We start from the raw sequence: 15,681 nt of genomic DNA, 5'->3' as shown, positions 1-15,681 counted from the left end.
GCATTTTTCGTATGAAAAATGAAATGAGTTTTGTAGTAACTAATGGTAAGTGGCGTGTGGCGCAGCTTCAAATCCAGATCCGGCTATAAAAAGGCAAATTGAAATTTTGTTTGAAGGTAATTTGATACGAAATTGACCATTATTCCACCGCTGAAGCATCTTCTTCCATCATCATTGAAGCTTTCTACCATACCTTTGAAGATCCATGATGAAGCTTGGATCTAATTCACTCCTTGCAAGATCAATCTTCACCATTGTCACTAAATCCCCTTGATTAGTACTTTAGGTGATTTTGATTATGATGTAACTGAATTATGTAATTGAGTTTGAGATTTGATGTAATTGTATGAATATTATGATCATTCAATCAATCTTGATTTTAATGCTTTTCATAAATTGATCACTTATGAGTTGATTCTATTTTCTTTGATTTGTATTAGAGTGTCAATCGAAGTAAAATCTACTCCCTCCGTCCCAATATATAAGACATACTTTGATTAAATGTACTATTCATTTAGCTTGTTTTGATTGTATTTTTTTAATAACATATAGATGTAAACATTAACATATGAAATATTGTTTGATTTGTTTTGATGAGTATTGGTCTAGTGGTGAGGGACTTGGATAGTATGCAGGAGATCCTAGGTTCGATCCTCATTGCCAACATTGTAAATAAAAAAAAAATCAAGTTTTTATAATTTTTACAAATAGACAATGAGATTAGTGATCAAAATTATGCATTGGCGTACATGTAGTAGTCAACCAGATCTTACATTTTGGCATAGAGGGAGTAGATTGATTAGAAAACCTTGAACTAATAATAGATTTCAATTTATCCAAAAAAAAGGACATGATCAGCAAATTCTTGCTATTCTGGTGAGACCATTCTCGTAAGATTTATTAGTCCTCTTTTTTTAGTCATAAGCCAAAATCTATATTGTAGTAGTTTTATTAATCGGTTTCAATTTTAGGAGTTCAATTTTTTTATTTATCAAACTTTAGAAATATTGATCTCTCGATTTGTGTGGTATTAGGGGATTCAAATTTCAATTTCTTAAGGTCCTTTTTAAATTAAGCAAGCTATAAAAGATTTCTATAAAATAAATGAAGCATGATTGAATTGTTATATATATTATTTATTCTTTTATTATATTTTTTATAAAATTTTAAATATATATATTAAAACTTAGACTAGCTCTGCAAAAACCTCTCATTCAAAACCCTCCAAAATTTCTCTCTCAAATAAACCCTTCGTGGTTTTATGTGTAACCTTGGTTGATTCACTTTAGATATGGCCAAATTATGGATTTTGGTCCTTTTAGATCAACATGTAATCTAGGCTTTAATATCGTATCTTGTTGAGAAGGATTCTGCCGTTGTGATCAATATGACTAACTTTCGAAACACTCAAAATCTGTGAGCTTGAGCATATTTATTGTGAGGCGAATCGGTACATTGGTTTTTTTTGGCAAATTCACCGGTAATCTGACGATGGAATAATTCTTGTGTGATCTCAAAAGTTTAAACTCGCTATTTGGTTGCACTCACAAAAAATATTACATCTTTTAATAATTTAAAAAGTAAATATTATTTAATTATATTTTCATATAATTACTAACAAATTTTAATGTTTGTTTGACAAATTTATAGGCTATTTGATCTACAAGGAGCTGAAAACAAACACTAAAACTCACATAGACACTAGAATTTGCATGGATTTCTTTTGTTCACAATCTTTTTCTGACACGACAAAAAACAGTTTATTCTTGATTAGAGTAAGGCCAATAATATCCATTCAAACACTTTTTTCTTCTTTTATTTAGATTATCTTATTCTTCATTTATTTTTTTACTTCTTCTGAAAATGCTAAAATATATTAGATTTTCTCCTCATGAAAACTTAATTTCTTCTTCTTCCTTTCTTTTATTTGTTTTTCTTCCTCAATGTTCTTTGGTAACCATATAATATAATGTATAACTTGCAATGCAGAATCAAAATCCACTAATAAGAAGTGAAAACAATAAAGTTCATGAGGTTCAGTAAAAGAGGTGATTCTACTCTAAGGGGATATAGGTCAAAGCTACTCTAAACGAAACAATTACATAGCACATAGCAATTCCTTAAATAACTTTTTTTATTATGACAAATTCCTTACAATAACTCCTTCAAACTTAGGAGGAATAATTAATACATCTTGTTGTACAAAAGATGTTACAAATTAAAATAACTTATATGCTAAAAGAAACCTTGAAATAAGCTATGAAACTCAAGTGAGAGAGAATAATACATGAGATGTATTAAAAAAACTCTAATGTATAAAATTATCACCTAAATTTATTACAAATAATCTTGACCAAGATTATTAAAGATCTCGGACTTGCAAGGTCAAGAAAATTTGTAAATTATCTATAAAATAAAAGAAAACAAAAAACAAACGTAAGAAGAATAAGCTCAGGAGAGATATCGCCATGACATTCACCACATTTTCCTTTGTTCTTGAATATTGTAACCCTCACCTTGAAGAACCATGACAAAGAAGAACATTGTGACCATTTGTTGTATGAAACAGTGTTGCATGGTGAAAAAACCTAGAAACTAGTTGAGAAGTTAAGTTATGTGTGGTAGGGAATGGAATATTGGAACTATATATAATGAAAAGTGAAGAAGAGTGTGAGGAACTCTTGTGAGAGATGGAAAAAATGGGAGAGAAGTAGGAAATAAAAATGGAAAAAAAATGACATGAAAGACAGAAGCAGTGAATATAGGTGATGATTACCTGCACATAAAATAAGGGTTGATGTGTCGCTATCTAGCTAGGGTAAGACAGAAAGGATAATGAGAGTTTGTTTTTCTTGGGATTCAAAATATTGAGTAACCCTTTATTCTTGCTTGGACCCTCTGGCTCTGCTTGCATTGCATGCTCTATTCAATTTTTCATGTCATTAAATTTTGATGTCAGCCTCTTGGCCTACTCATGCTGACATTCTTGGCCTAATAAAATACTCACTATCATACATATGCTAGTTTTCTTTTTATATTAATTAACGCTCTTGTTATCAGGGAAGCGGTTCTCGTATCTAGAGTTCAACCGTGATGTCTAGTCAAGAATCGTTTTTATAGGAAATTAGAATTAGACTTTTTTTGAACGATTTATTCTAAAAAGAATTTATTAATCACTTGAACATATCTTATTCGTATAACTAATATACTATTCGGATGACTTTGTAGCGGATAACTAATAAGTTACTGTATAATATATGATGGAGGATAGCTAATAAATTAGTTGATGGCAAATAAATTTGGTGAATGAATTTGTAGTATTTAGTAAAATTAACGGTTGGACAAATTATAAATATAAAATGACATATAAAAAAATATGTTTAATTAATATTAAATATTTTTCAATTAAAATAACAAATATAAAATAAAATAAATAATATAAGCTATAAACTACATGAAGTAAGTTTATCATACACACAAAATATGTCTAACTGTGTCACCTTCGATTTCGACATATTTTTAATTGATATACATACATACATACACATACTAGTGATATACATACATACATACACAAAGGTATATTATTTTTTAATTTGTATTTATGGTAATAAAAAACACCAACGATTATATGAATAATATAATAAAATCACAATTTATTTATTTATTTATTATTATTATTATTATTATTATTTTGGTATATTATTTATTATTATTTTTAATCTATAATCGTTAAATGCAACCATTATTGTGGATGGGATGAGGTACGTAGTAAAATTGTTTCATTATGAAGGGTGAATTATTTCTTTGGCTCATTAATTATGTACTCTCGGGTTTACTGCATTGTACCATATTCCTTCACTGCAATTTTGTGCATATTCTCATCCTCTTTAATCATCATCATGTGTGTGTACTTGTTAGGCATGGTAATTTGTTGATGTCATTAGGAAACTACCCTCAGTTTACTTTTAGGTTAATTTAAGGTCCTCACATTGTTTGCATCATGTATTATTTTCAATTTCCACCTAATTCTTCATTTCTTACTATATATTTTTTCTTGGAAAACTTGAGGTCAATAAGGTAATAATATCTTTTATTTTCACGATCCAAAGTGGATCAAGACCGATTGCTAGAGTTTATGAAGTATGGAAGAGGGGCGATATAGTTGTGCTCCTTGGCGGAGATGTTGTATTTGCAAACACTTCGGTTGCTAGGGTTTAGTGAGGTGGGTGAGAACTTCAATAGAATAGAATGTGTACTTTTTTTTGGTGCAAGTGTCCTCCTTATAGCTCAAGGTTTCAAAAAAAACTGGTTTAAAAATATGTTGAGGTCATTAAGTGATTCACACTGGTATACATCCGATCATCATCACACGATGTGTGATTGCTAAGGGGTAACCCTCGGCTTGATGGTGGTGCACATCGTTACCACATGCGCCCTCCTCAGTGAAGTCCATTAAGGGTTTGACCTTGGTCTTGATCGATTAGAAAATTTTCCTAGGTATATAGCATAGGAAATTACAGTAATTCGTCGAAATTACAGTGATTCATCGTAATTCTTTCAAACTCACAAAGAATCGAAACATACATTAATACATTATTCCTTACATTACAAACAAATAATTAATTAAAGATGGCAATCTGCGGTATTAAATAATATTCCATTTATATATGATAGTGTCATGTTGTTGCATAGGTGCACATGGTGCATTAAATTGCTCATGCTATCTTACCATAAACAAACTAACCTCTATACTTCATCTTGTGATTCTGTTTTGTTAGTTCTGTTAACAAATTTGTTTTCCCTTACTATAAAAATACTATGATATCATAATAAGTTTGAGTAAGCTTAGATTTAAATTTACTTGATTTGTTACAAGTAAACTTGAAGTTTATTAGTAAATTTTTCATTTTAAATTTTCAACCGTTTTTGACCAGACTTATTTATTTCGCAGCCGAACTTTGGATTATCAGGATCTCCTTCTTCTGAGAACCAGAAATTTAATACTAACAAAAAATTTAAAGTTTTAAGTCACTTTTAAAACAAACATGTTTGGAAAACATCATTAAAAATCACAAAACCACTATTACTAGGTCATAAAAACATGCTACCTATAAATATGGTTTGAGTCATAGCCACACACACAACACTGCAAGGCTATAGTGACAGAAAACCATAACTAATGAAGTTATTAAGGTAGTTTTGACTTTTGACCACGATATTGAAAAATTTATTACTGCTCTGCAATGTTTTCAACCACTCATGATTCACCAAACTTTTGCTAATCATAACTCCAAAATCCATTCACTTTTTATGCCATGTTCTACCATATGCTGATTTTTCCCCTGCTTGGAAAACACAGCTAGATAGCCTTTTACTTTCACCCATTTGAATTTACCTTTGTTTTTCTTTCTTTTTTTTAATTCTTTTTGGTGCAATAAACTACTCTATATTATTATTATTATTATTATTATTATTATTAGGAAAATGCTAAACAGTGCCCCCGGGGCACTGTTTAAGGAACCAAATATAGTAATATCATATTGAAGTTTGTGCAGTCAACGCCTCGAAAGTCTAAAATGTGCTATTTTCAATTTTAAAATTTCCTTTTTTGGTTTCCTTAACCAGTGCCCCGGGGGCACCGGTTAGCATGACCCTTATTATTATTATTATTATTATTATTATTATTATTATTATTATTATTATTATTATTATTATTATTATTATTATTATTATTATTATTATTCTCCATCCGTTTTAAATTACTTGACGTTTTAGAAAGAAAAAAAACAAAAAATTAAGAAAGTGTATTTTTACACCTTATTTTCCTATATGCCCTTATTTTAATTCATCAATATTTTTTTTTGCAAACACTTTCTCTTTTCAATAAATTTAATATGTTATGTACAAAAAAAAATTTAATATGTTATGTACAAAAAAAAAATTTAATATGTTATGTACCAAAAAAAAAACTTTATTTTTCCAAATATATATTAAATCTTTTTCAGTTTCAACTTCTAAATATTTGGAATTTACATGAGGATATAATAGACAAAATATAACCTTAAATTATCAAAACGACAAGTAATTTGAAAAAAATAAAATTTTCTAAAACATCAAGTAATTGAAATGGAGGGAGTAAGTCTTATTGAGAAATCAAATTTCAGGATTTTTTTTACCATGTAACCTAGTAATTAGAAGCGGAGAATCTCGTGTTCATATTTTAACCCTGATAAATGTCTCTGACAACTATCATATATGATATACGTTTATGAAACTCTTTTACGCTCCATCTTTTATTGCACTTGTTTATGTGAATAGTTGGTATCACTTTGCTTACCAAATTCATGGTAAGCCACTATAATTTTTGCATATTATTATTCAATGTGATACCAACACATACTAGTATGTTTTAAAACACTAAAATCGGTTTACGAAAACTATGCTATGTAGCTTTAACAAAATTATGATGAAAGATTAATCACTATGATTCTGTCAAACTAATCGCAAATCTTAAATATGAATAAACTTTTGAAAATTATGTTATGAGAGTGTTTTTTTTATAAATCGAGTATCTTCTGCACGTAACTGCAGAAAATAATTCCTCAAGTATTGTGGAACTCAAATAAATGAAAAACTTTTTCCTAAAAATTTGTATGTCTAAGCCAAATCTCAACGAAACACACACTTAGGTAATAAAGCATCAGAATTATTTAACTAATGCTTGTTAGAAGTAGCATTTCTATAACCCAATAGGAAAATTTAAAAATTCACTAAAAGTAAGAAAATGATTTTATTTTATTTTTAAGAGAAATTTAGAGAGAAAAACTAGAAACTCTATCTAAAAGAAAATTAGAAGAAAAAAAACTTCATTCTTTTATATGTTAACTTTATATTTTTCATTTTGTCAAAAAAAAACAATATTATATTTTTCATAAACTTTAACCTGAAATATCCTTCAAATACAAACACTCACTTTAAGAAATTTAATGGGACCACAACAAGAGGTAAATTTTATGTAATTGGTCCTTCTAATCCAATTGAAAAGGTATCTATTGATTGCATGTTACAACAATAGAAAATCCATAACTTTATTATTACTTATACAAATTGTTCTGTTTTTATTTCCCTACCATATTCTGATTTGAAAAAGAAATAACATAAACAAAGTCCTATTAACTTAGCTACAAAGGGATCTTTCCCACCAGTCCTACTTTACTGAATGTTGTTTTTGTCACTTTGCCTGCAATATCCAATTTCACACAAAGCAAAACCCAAAGCCCTAATTCTCATGTCTTATGTAATAATAATTAACTCTCTTAATTAAAGTCATGGACTGAAATTGCAGTGTAAGGTCCAACTCAGATGGGGTATCTTATTTAATGTCACACATGACATGGTAACAAAAAATGTACTCATATTTTCAATTAATTAGTAGAAATTAACTAACAAAACTCCTTAAATATATTTTAGTTACATCGTAGATTTTATTTTTTTTAAAACTCGGTATCCGGCCCAATGACCAACTAATTTGAGGGGATCAATTTCACCACTTACTTACAGAGGCTCCACTTAAAGTCGGAGTTGTTTTTTTTTACTCTATATGAACTAGTTCATCAAAATTGGCACCAGAGAAAATTGTACTTAAGATCTTGAGAGAAACATACTCCTATAACCAAACCAAACACCACTAAATCAACTGAGTGAGTTAGTTAGTTGTGCATAGAGTATATTTTGGTTTACCAAAAAAAATTAAAATTAACTAACAAATTAAAATTATTAAGCTCAAGTTATTAATAAATTTCTCCTAAAGCCAAATTGTTTAGAAGAACTCAAATTCGATTCTTAAGTAATTTTTTAACAAATTAACTAGCTTATATCTATTGACTGAATTCTAAATTATTAGAGCTTCTTTTCCTGAATAATAAAAAATTAAAACATAAAAAATAACTCTTGGTAAAAAGCTTTTTTTTTTTTTTGGTTACATGCTAAAAAGCATGTTAAGACTACTGTAAATAAATAGAAAAAGTAACTTCCAAATAAATATGCACACATGTACTAGTACGTCAAAGGTTCAAATGATACTAGTATGTTTTTATATATATATATTTCTTTTTATAAAATAAATACAATGAACAAGTAATAAATTTTTATAATAAGAAAAAAAAAATATCCATGACCAAAAATGGAAACAAAAACATAAAAGTAAGTCAAGGTAAAAAAGTACGAAGTTAAGACTGTAAAAAATTAAATATGAAAAAAAACAAATACACTGACCAAGTAGAGAAACAAATAAATTTTTTTTTGTTTTTGATGATTATATATTCTTTTTTTACAAAAATAAATACACTGACCAAGTAATAATTATTATCATATGAAAAAAAAAAGTGGTGTATTGTTTGGGGACCAGCATAGCAAAGCAAATATTTACCATGGCTGTAACACTGAAACACTGAACAATTTTTGGATTTGTGGACAGTGTGTATAGTATAGTGAAGGCAATTGCAATTTATAATTCCCAAATTTAGTGCTCTAACTGACAACCTTTTAATGTCTGATTCAACATCCTAGCTCGTGAAGTGATCATCATGAAATTTTATCCTCATGCTTGCTAGGTCAACCCTAAATTTCTTTGTGATATATGAACTTCAATTTGTGCAAAAATCAGATTTTATTTGTTTTTAAATTTGATTTTCTTTGTGCGTTATTACTTCCGTCTCTAATTATAAGATTCTGTTTGACAAAAATGTAATATTCATTTACCTTGTTTTGTCTGTATTTTTTTAATAATATATAAATGTAAATATTAACATATAAGATCTTGTTCAATTTGTTTTGATGAGTATTTTCAAAATATTAAATTTTTATAATTTTTACTAATAAACAATTAAAGATATTAGTGATCAAAATTATGCATTGACGTACGTACAGTGGTCAAACAAGACCATATGATTAGGGACGGAAGTAGTATAATCTTCCATTAAAAGATTTGTGGACTGTAAGTTGGGTCTAGCGGAATAGACTGGCTATCGACTTTCACAATGCGACAATTTAATGTCTGAATTTGGTTGAGATGTTTCCGGTTAATTTCTGAGAGTAAAATAAGATTATTTTTGAATGAGGAATATTTGTGAGAAAAGAAAAAGATAACGTGGGATATTTTTAATTAATTAACCAAATTATCATCAATGGACGCAGATCCAGTGTCGCGCGCGTACCGCAGTACCATGGTTACAGGCCGTTGATTTCCATCAGACAGCCAAGATCTGATCTCATCAAGACAGTCTGATCAATCAGACAGCCCAGATCATCCGAATCCATCAGATTCCAGCGCGTGCACCACACTGGATTACACCCTGGAGAGAGAAGAATCTACTTTTTAAAAGCAGGACACATGTCGCTGTCTGATTGGCTGGACGTGATTTTTTTCCATTTAATACTTTGAACTCAATTATTTCGTTGTAAATTAATTTTTTATTTATTTTTTTTATACCAAAATTCATAATTTTTTTTTCTCTACAAATAGAGACTTGGTTCGTTTGATTTGGACACAGAAAAAAAAACCCAATTTTTCACTACCTTAATCTCATTTTTCACTATCTTACATCAACTCACTGAAACCATTCTACCAGCAAAATGGTTTCAGATTACAACTCTCTGAAACCATTGTACCAGATAAATGGTTTCAGAAGCAAACACAATTAATAAATTACTCACTGAAACGATTCTACCAGTAAAATGGTTTCAGAATACAACTATGTGCAACCATTCTACAAGCTAAATGGTGTCAGAAGCAAATAACTAATAATCAACTTACTGAAACCATTCTACCAGCAAAATGGTTTCAGATTACAACTCTCTGAAACCATTGTACCAGATAAATGGTTTCAGAAGCAAACACAATTAATAAATTACTCATTGAAATCATTCTACCAGTAAAATGGTTTCAGAATACAACTATGTGCAACCGTTCTACCAGTAAAATGGTTTCAGAAGCAAACATTAGTTTTTAATTACTGTTTTATCTCATTTAATTAACTAAAAATAGTTTCAGGTCTCCAAAAATTTCATAAAATATACCAAAAGTTCCAGAATATTACTCCCTCCGTCCCAAAAAGAATGACCCATTTTGAATATATGCACTATTCATATATATTGTTATGACCATATTTTTCTACTAATAAATAAAAATAAATATTAACATATAAGATGTTGTTAGATTCGTCTCGATGAGTATTTTCAAAATATCAATTTTTTATAATTTTTACTATTATACAATTAAAGATATTAGTCGCCAAAGTTATGCATTGGCATACGTGTTTCGGTCAACTGGTCATTCTTTTTGGGACGGAGGGAGTATCTACTATTTTCCTGTTATAATGGTTTCAGTGAGTTGGTTGAGTGGTGCGTGTTAAATTACAACACACAAGTAACGTATTTAGTAGACAAAAAATGAGATTAAGGTAGTGAAAAATTGCGTTTTTTTTCGGTGTCCAAATCAAACGAACCAAGTCTCTATTTGTAGACAAAGAAAAATTATGAATTTTGGTATAAAAATAAAAAAATAAAAAATTAATTTACAACGAAATAATTGAGTTCAAAGTATTAAATCAACAAAAATCACGCGCCAGCCAACCATTGTGTGACACGTGTCCTAATTTTAAAAAGCAAATTTTTCTCTCTCCAGGTTGTAATCCAGTGTGGCGCATGCGCCGGAATCGGATGGATCAGGATGATCTGGGCTGTCTGATTGATCAGACAGTCTTGATGAGATCAGATCTTGGCTGTCTGATGGAAATCAACGGCCTGTAACCATGGTACTGCGGTACGCGCGCGACACTGGATCCGCGTCCATTGATGGTAATTTGGTTAATTAATTAAAAAGAATGAGTATTTTGGTTCAACTGAAAAGGTGCACCTTGCTAACTTAGACCCAACTGGGTCTAAGTTAGCAGCCCATATATATATATATATATATATATATATATATATATATATATATATATATATATATATATATATATATATATATATATATATATATATATATATATATATATATACAGAGAGAGAGAGAGAAACAAAAGAAGGAGGGGGACTAGGCCAAAACCTCCTTACACACGGATAAGCCTGAAACTAGGCTTACCCAAACTAAAATATTTATTTATATAACTATCTATGAAGAAAAATAATAATAATAATAATAATAATAATAATAATAATAAGATATTGGTGCATTTTCTTTTGTTGATTAAAGTTTGGGGGGGGTGGGGGGGGGGTGGGGGGTCTTATGCAATGCTAAACTACTGAAAAATCTCTATTAACGATTTGAGTCACTTATCATCTCAGAAATTTCAATAGACTGGCCAGCTTCGAGGATTTCTTTTAGATACATTGTTTCAAGAGATTGTTTGTATGTTTGGAATCATAATGAATTTGAAAAAAATCATGGTGTGACTATATTCGAATTCCGAACACTTTAGTTATTCAATTTTTTGGGGGAAGGGGGGGGGGGGGGTGGGTGGGTATGCAATGTTACTGAAAAATCACTATTAAAAGCATAATTCTAACTTCTAAACTATTTAACAAAAAAAAATGGTTCACTGTCAATTTGTTAAACTCACGATAAATCTAAACATAAATTGAATAGATGACAATTAATATGTCATTACAAGAACATAAGATGAGCGAGAAAAAAAATCACTTAAAATTCATGGTAACAAAAAAAAAGGTTCAATAAAGTCATTAGGTTAGGTTTGATCTAGTGTTGAGCAATTTGAACAATATGAATAAAGTTCTATTGTTCTAGATTCGATTTGATTGACAACATTATAAACCTAAAAAAAATAAGTGGAGAAAGGATATAATTACGCACGGATGTAACTTTTTTTAATCCTTAAAATTAAAAATTCATCAAAGGCTCTTAATCAATAGTTTGTATGGCAAATAACACCTCAAGTTAATTGCAACCAGAGAAATAATCTTTAATTAGCACTTCTTGTAAGCTATTGCAAAAACTAAAACTATTCAAACAAGCTTCATTCTCTCTGTATCAATTAATGATTTGGACACCTCACTATTTTATTATATAAATTTTCGCCAAAATTACATCGCAGATCTTTATCTTATTAATTTATTTATAACACTTTGTTCCTTTATCTTTTTTTTGTAACATTTTGGTCCTTTATATTTTATTTGTAATACTTTGGTCTTTTATCTTTTTTATTTGTAACACTTTAGTCCTTTTGTTTTTATAACACTTTGGTCCTTATCTTATTTATTTATAAAAAATAAAGGACCTAAATGTTACAAATAAAAAATAATAAAGGATCATAGTGTTACAAAAAAAAATCAAAGTGTTACAAAAAAAAAAAAAAAATCAAAGTGTTACGAAAAAATAAAATAAAGCACCTTGAGTATAATTTTGCCTTAAATTTCGTTTTCAATTAAAACGATCATGAAAGTTCCATATGTCACAATATTTTTACTGAAAACAGAAGTACTTACTAATGTTACTAAGAAATTTTTACAGATACAGTAATGGTAAGTTACTATGTTTCCCATTTTAGTTTCCTAGAGTTCAAACCTACTTTTCACATTTTTTAATTAACAAAATGAACTAATGTTCACCTTCTTCAACTACTTTTTTTTTTTGGACCAAACCTTCTCCAACTACTTATTGCTACCGTTTCCATTTTTTTAAGCATTTATTTATTTGTAAACAAAGTGATAAATTCCACATGAAACTCATATGTACAAACAAATGAAATATCTCAATTCAATCCCAAGAAACTACATATATCTAACCAAACAGTACTATTTCAATTTTTATTCAGTGTTATTTTGGACACCTTAGTGCTTTAATTAGTTTTTAGGCTCTTCTCTATTAATTCAATTTTGGCTTACAAAATAATCAGTTTACTGATAAACAAAATAAGTTCACTTTGAAATTAAAATTTTGAAATTAAAATATAACCTGAAGCATACAATTTTTTATTTTATTTTAACGGTGACCTAGCCTGAACCCTGAAGCATACATTATTAGAAGAAGGAATCTGCAAATAAATCATTTTTATAAGCTAAAAAAATATAAAAATTGGTAAAAGAAATCAATTTTTTTTAAATCCGAAAATTAAGACGTAATAGAGTGGCTAAAATTAGAAAAAGAAAAAAAAAAGTTAGTCTCAAAATATTGTTGAGCATGTTGATCATTTTAAAACTTTATTTTTCACTAACTCTTCTTTGTAGAGAAATAATTTGATTGATGAAGTCATTCCATCAAAGAAGTTAACAATATATGCTTATCAAATTTCCTTCTAAATTGGTAGGGGGTCGGCGCGGGTCTTCGTGGTGGAGGGAGGTTGCGAGTATTCGCGATGGTGAGGCTGGCCTTAGGTGGTGATTCACGGAGAGTATCGCGAGGCGGGTTGGTTGTGGAGTGGAAACTTTTTTATGGACTGATCTGTGGTTAGGGGGTGTTGACTTTAAGTGTCAGGTTCACGCGTTAGGTTGGGAGGTAGGAGGGACGGCCTGGCAGTGGCGTCGTTCGTTGTGGGCATGAGAAGAGGAGATGTTAGGGGAGTGTAGGAATCTTCTAGTGGATATTATTTTGCAGCCTAACATTGCAGATCAGTGGATATTGAAGCATCACGTCGGTGGTGGTTACTCGGTCAAAAGCGCGTATAAATTGCTCACTACTTTAGATCTCCAGGATGTGGATGATATATCAAACTTGATATGACATAAACAAGTACCCCTGAAGGTCTCAATTTTGGCTTTGAGGCTGGTTTGCAACAGGTTACCCACTCGAGACAACTTGGTGAGGTGCAACACCATTCATCACGGTTCCCAGTTGTGTGTGACAGGGTGCGGCGGAATGGAACCTATTTTTGCCCCCCTGTGGGGTTTAGTTCGATCATGGATCAACACTTCATCGGCTGATCCGAACTTGTTACGAGACCATCTTCTTCAGTTTTCTTACTTAGCATGAGGACTACGTGCTCGCCATTCTTTTCTGCAACTGATTAGGTTATGTTGTTCTGGGTTATGTGAACCAAGAGAAATAACTGTGTGTTTAAGGCAAAGGCAACTACAATTTCTCAAATGCTAGATAAGGTTAAGTTACATTATTTTTCGTGGTTGAAGACCTATAATGTTTATCTTGGTCTTAACTTTCATATGTGGTGGTCGAGCCCTTTAGTTTGTCTGGACATTGACTAAGCATACGTTTTGCAGTTTCTAATTGTGTAAAGGTTGTAAACTTTTGAGGTTCTGTCTGACACATCTTGTGCTAGTTAGACAGAACTTCCAGCAGGCGTCAATATAATCCCACTTTTACTTGTTGAAAAAAAATTGCCTTCTAAATTAGAGATTCATTCTACTATTTTTGCCTTAAATAAAGATATTGTCTCAGGACGTGATGGCTTTGAAGTTTACTTTCAAACTTGTTGAAAAATTATAAAACTTGATAATAATTATATTTTAAACTAGCATAGACTACTTGACACAAAAAAAAAGCCTTCAAAATAAAAAATAATTATGAGAAAATAGATTTTTTTAAAAAAATAATTTTTATGATAACTTAATTAAAAATAGTAAAATTTGTTTCAAATTCATCTTTTCATAAATTAAAAAAATAAATTTGATATTAAATAACTTAAATATTCATGTTAGACATTTTTACTTAATAAAAATCACGATTTTTTTTTAAAAAAAATATCTCTAAAAAAATGATTTTTATTAAAAAAACTATTTAAAATAATTTTTTAAAGATTTTTCTAAAATTTTATAATCCAAAAAATCTATAACAAAACGATGAAATGCTTAAAATGATATTTTAAGATAAACTATTTTAACTTTTATAAAAAAAAATTTTGTTAAAAAACTTTTAACCAAAAATAATACCCTATACAAATCATTTTTTTTTTTAAATAAAACAAACCCACCTTTTAGTTTTTTTGTTTTTTAAAACTAGAACTTTGACCCATGCGGTGTATGGGTCTAATTAGGTGTAATATGTAACAATAAAAAATAAAATACAAAAATTCTAAGTGCATTTTCAATAAGAGTAGTATAGGGAATTTCATGGACTAATTATTCTATATTTGTTTATGTGCTTATTTTATATTTTATATATTTTTTAAATAATTTTGGAACCCCATCGTTTTGTTTACTTATTAAAAAAAAATTGCTGATAACTAAAGGTTAAAAAATTGATGATAATTAAAGGTTAAAAAAAAAATTAAAGACATAATCAAGAACATAAACTTAAGTAGACATCCATAAATAAATAAAAATCGTGATTAATTCTGCCGTTCAAATTTATTGAAAACAGGGTTAACATATTAGGATTCCTAAATTCTTTCATAATTGAAGCACATGTTTTAGCGGTTGAAAGGTTTTATTGTAAGTAAGGGGTACAGGTTCGATGACAAATATGTATTTTTTTTTAATATAAAGCTGCAATAAAAAGAAAGAGAAAATGAGAGGGGAAAAAATTTGGTTTAGGGTTAGCTTATGTTAGCAAGCTTATAATATAAGAGATTATCGGTTTTTAATTGTTTAAATTGTGCAATGAAAATTGATGGTGCTTAATTGTCGTATGAAATATTTCCTATGAAAGTTGATGGAGCTTAACACTTTGTGGACATAATTTAAATCACAATTGGTCTGCTAGTGCAT

This window comes from Trifolium pratense, linkage group LG4 (genome assembly GCF_020283565.1).
Source record: "Trifolium pratense cultivar HEN17-A07 linkage group LG4, ARS_RC_1.1, whole genome shotgun sequence".
In the NCBI taxonomy this organism is placed as follows: Eukaryota; Viridiplantae; Streptophyta; class Magnoliopsida; order Fabales; family Fabaceae; genus Trifolium; species Trifolium pratense.
Note: the sequence above shows the minus strand (reverse complement) of the source record.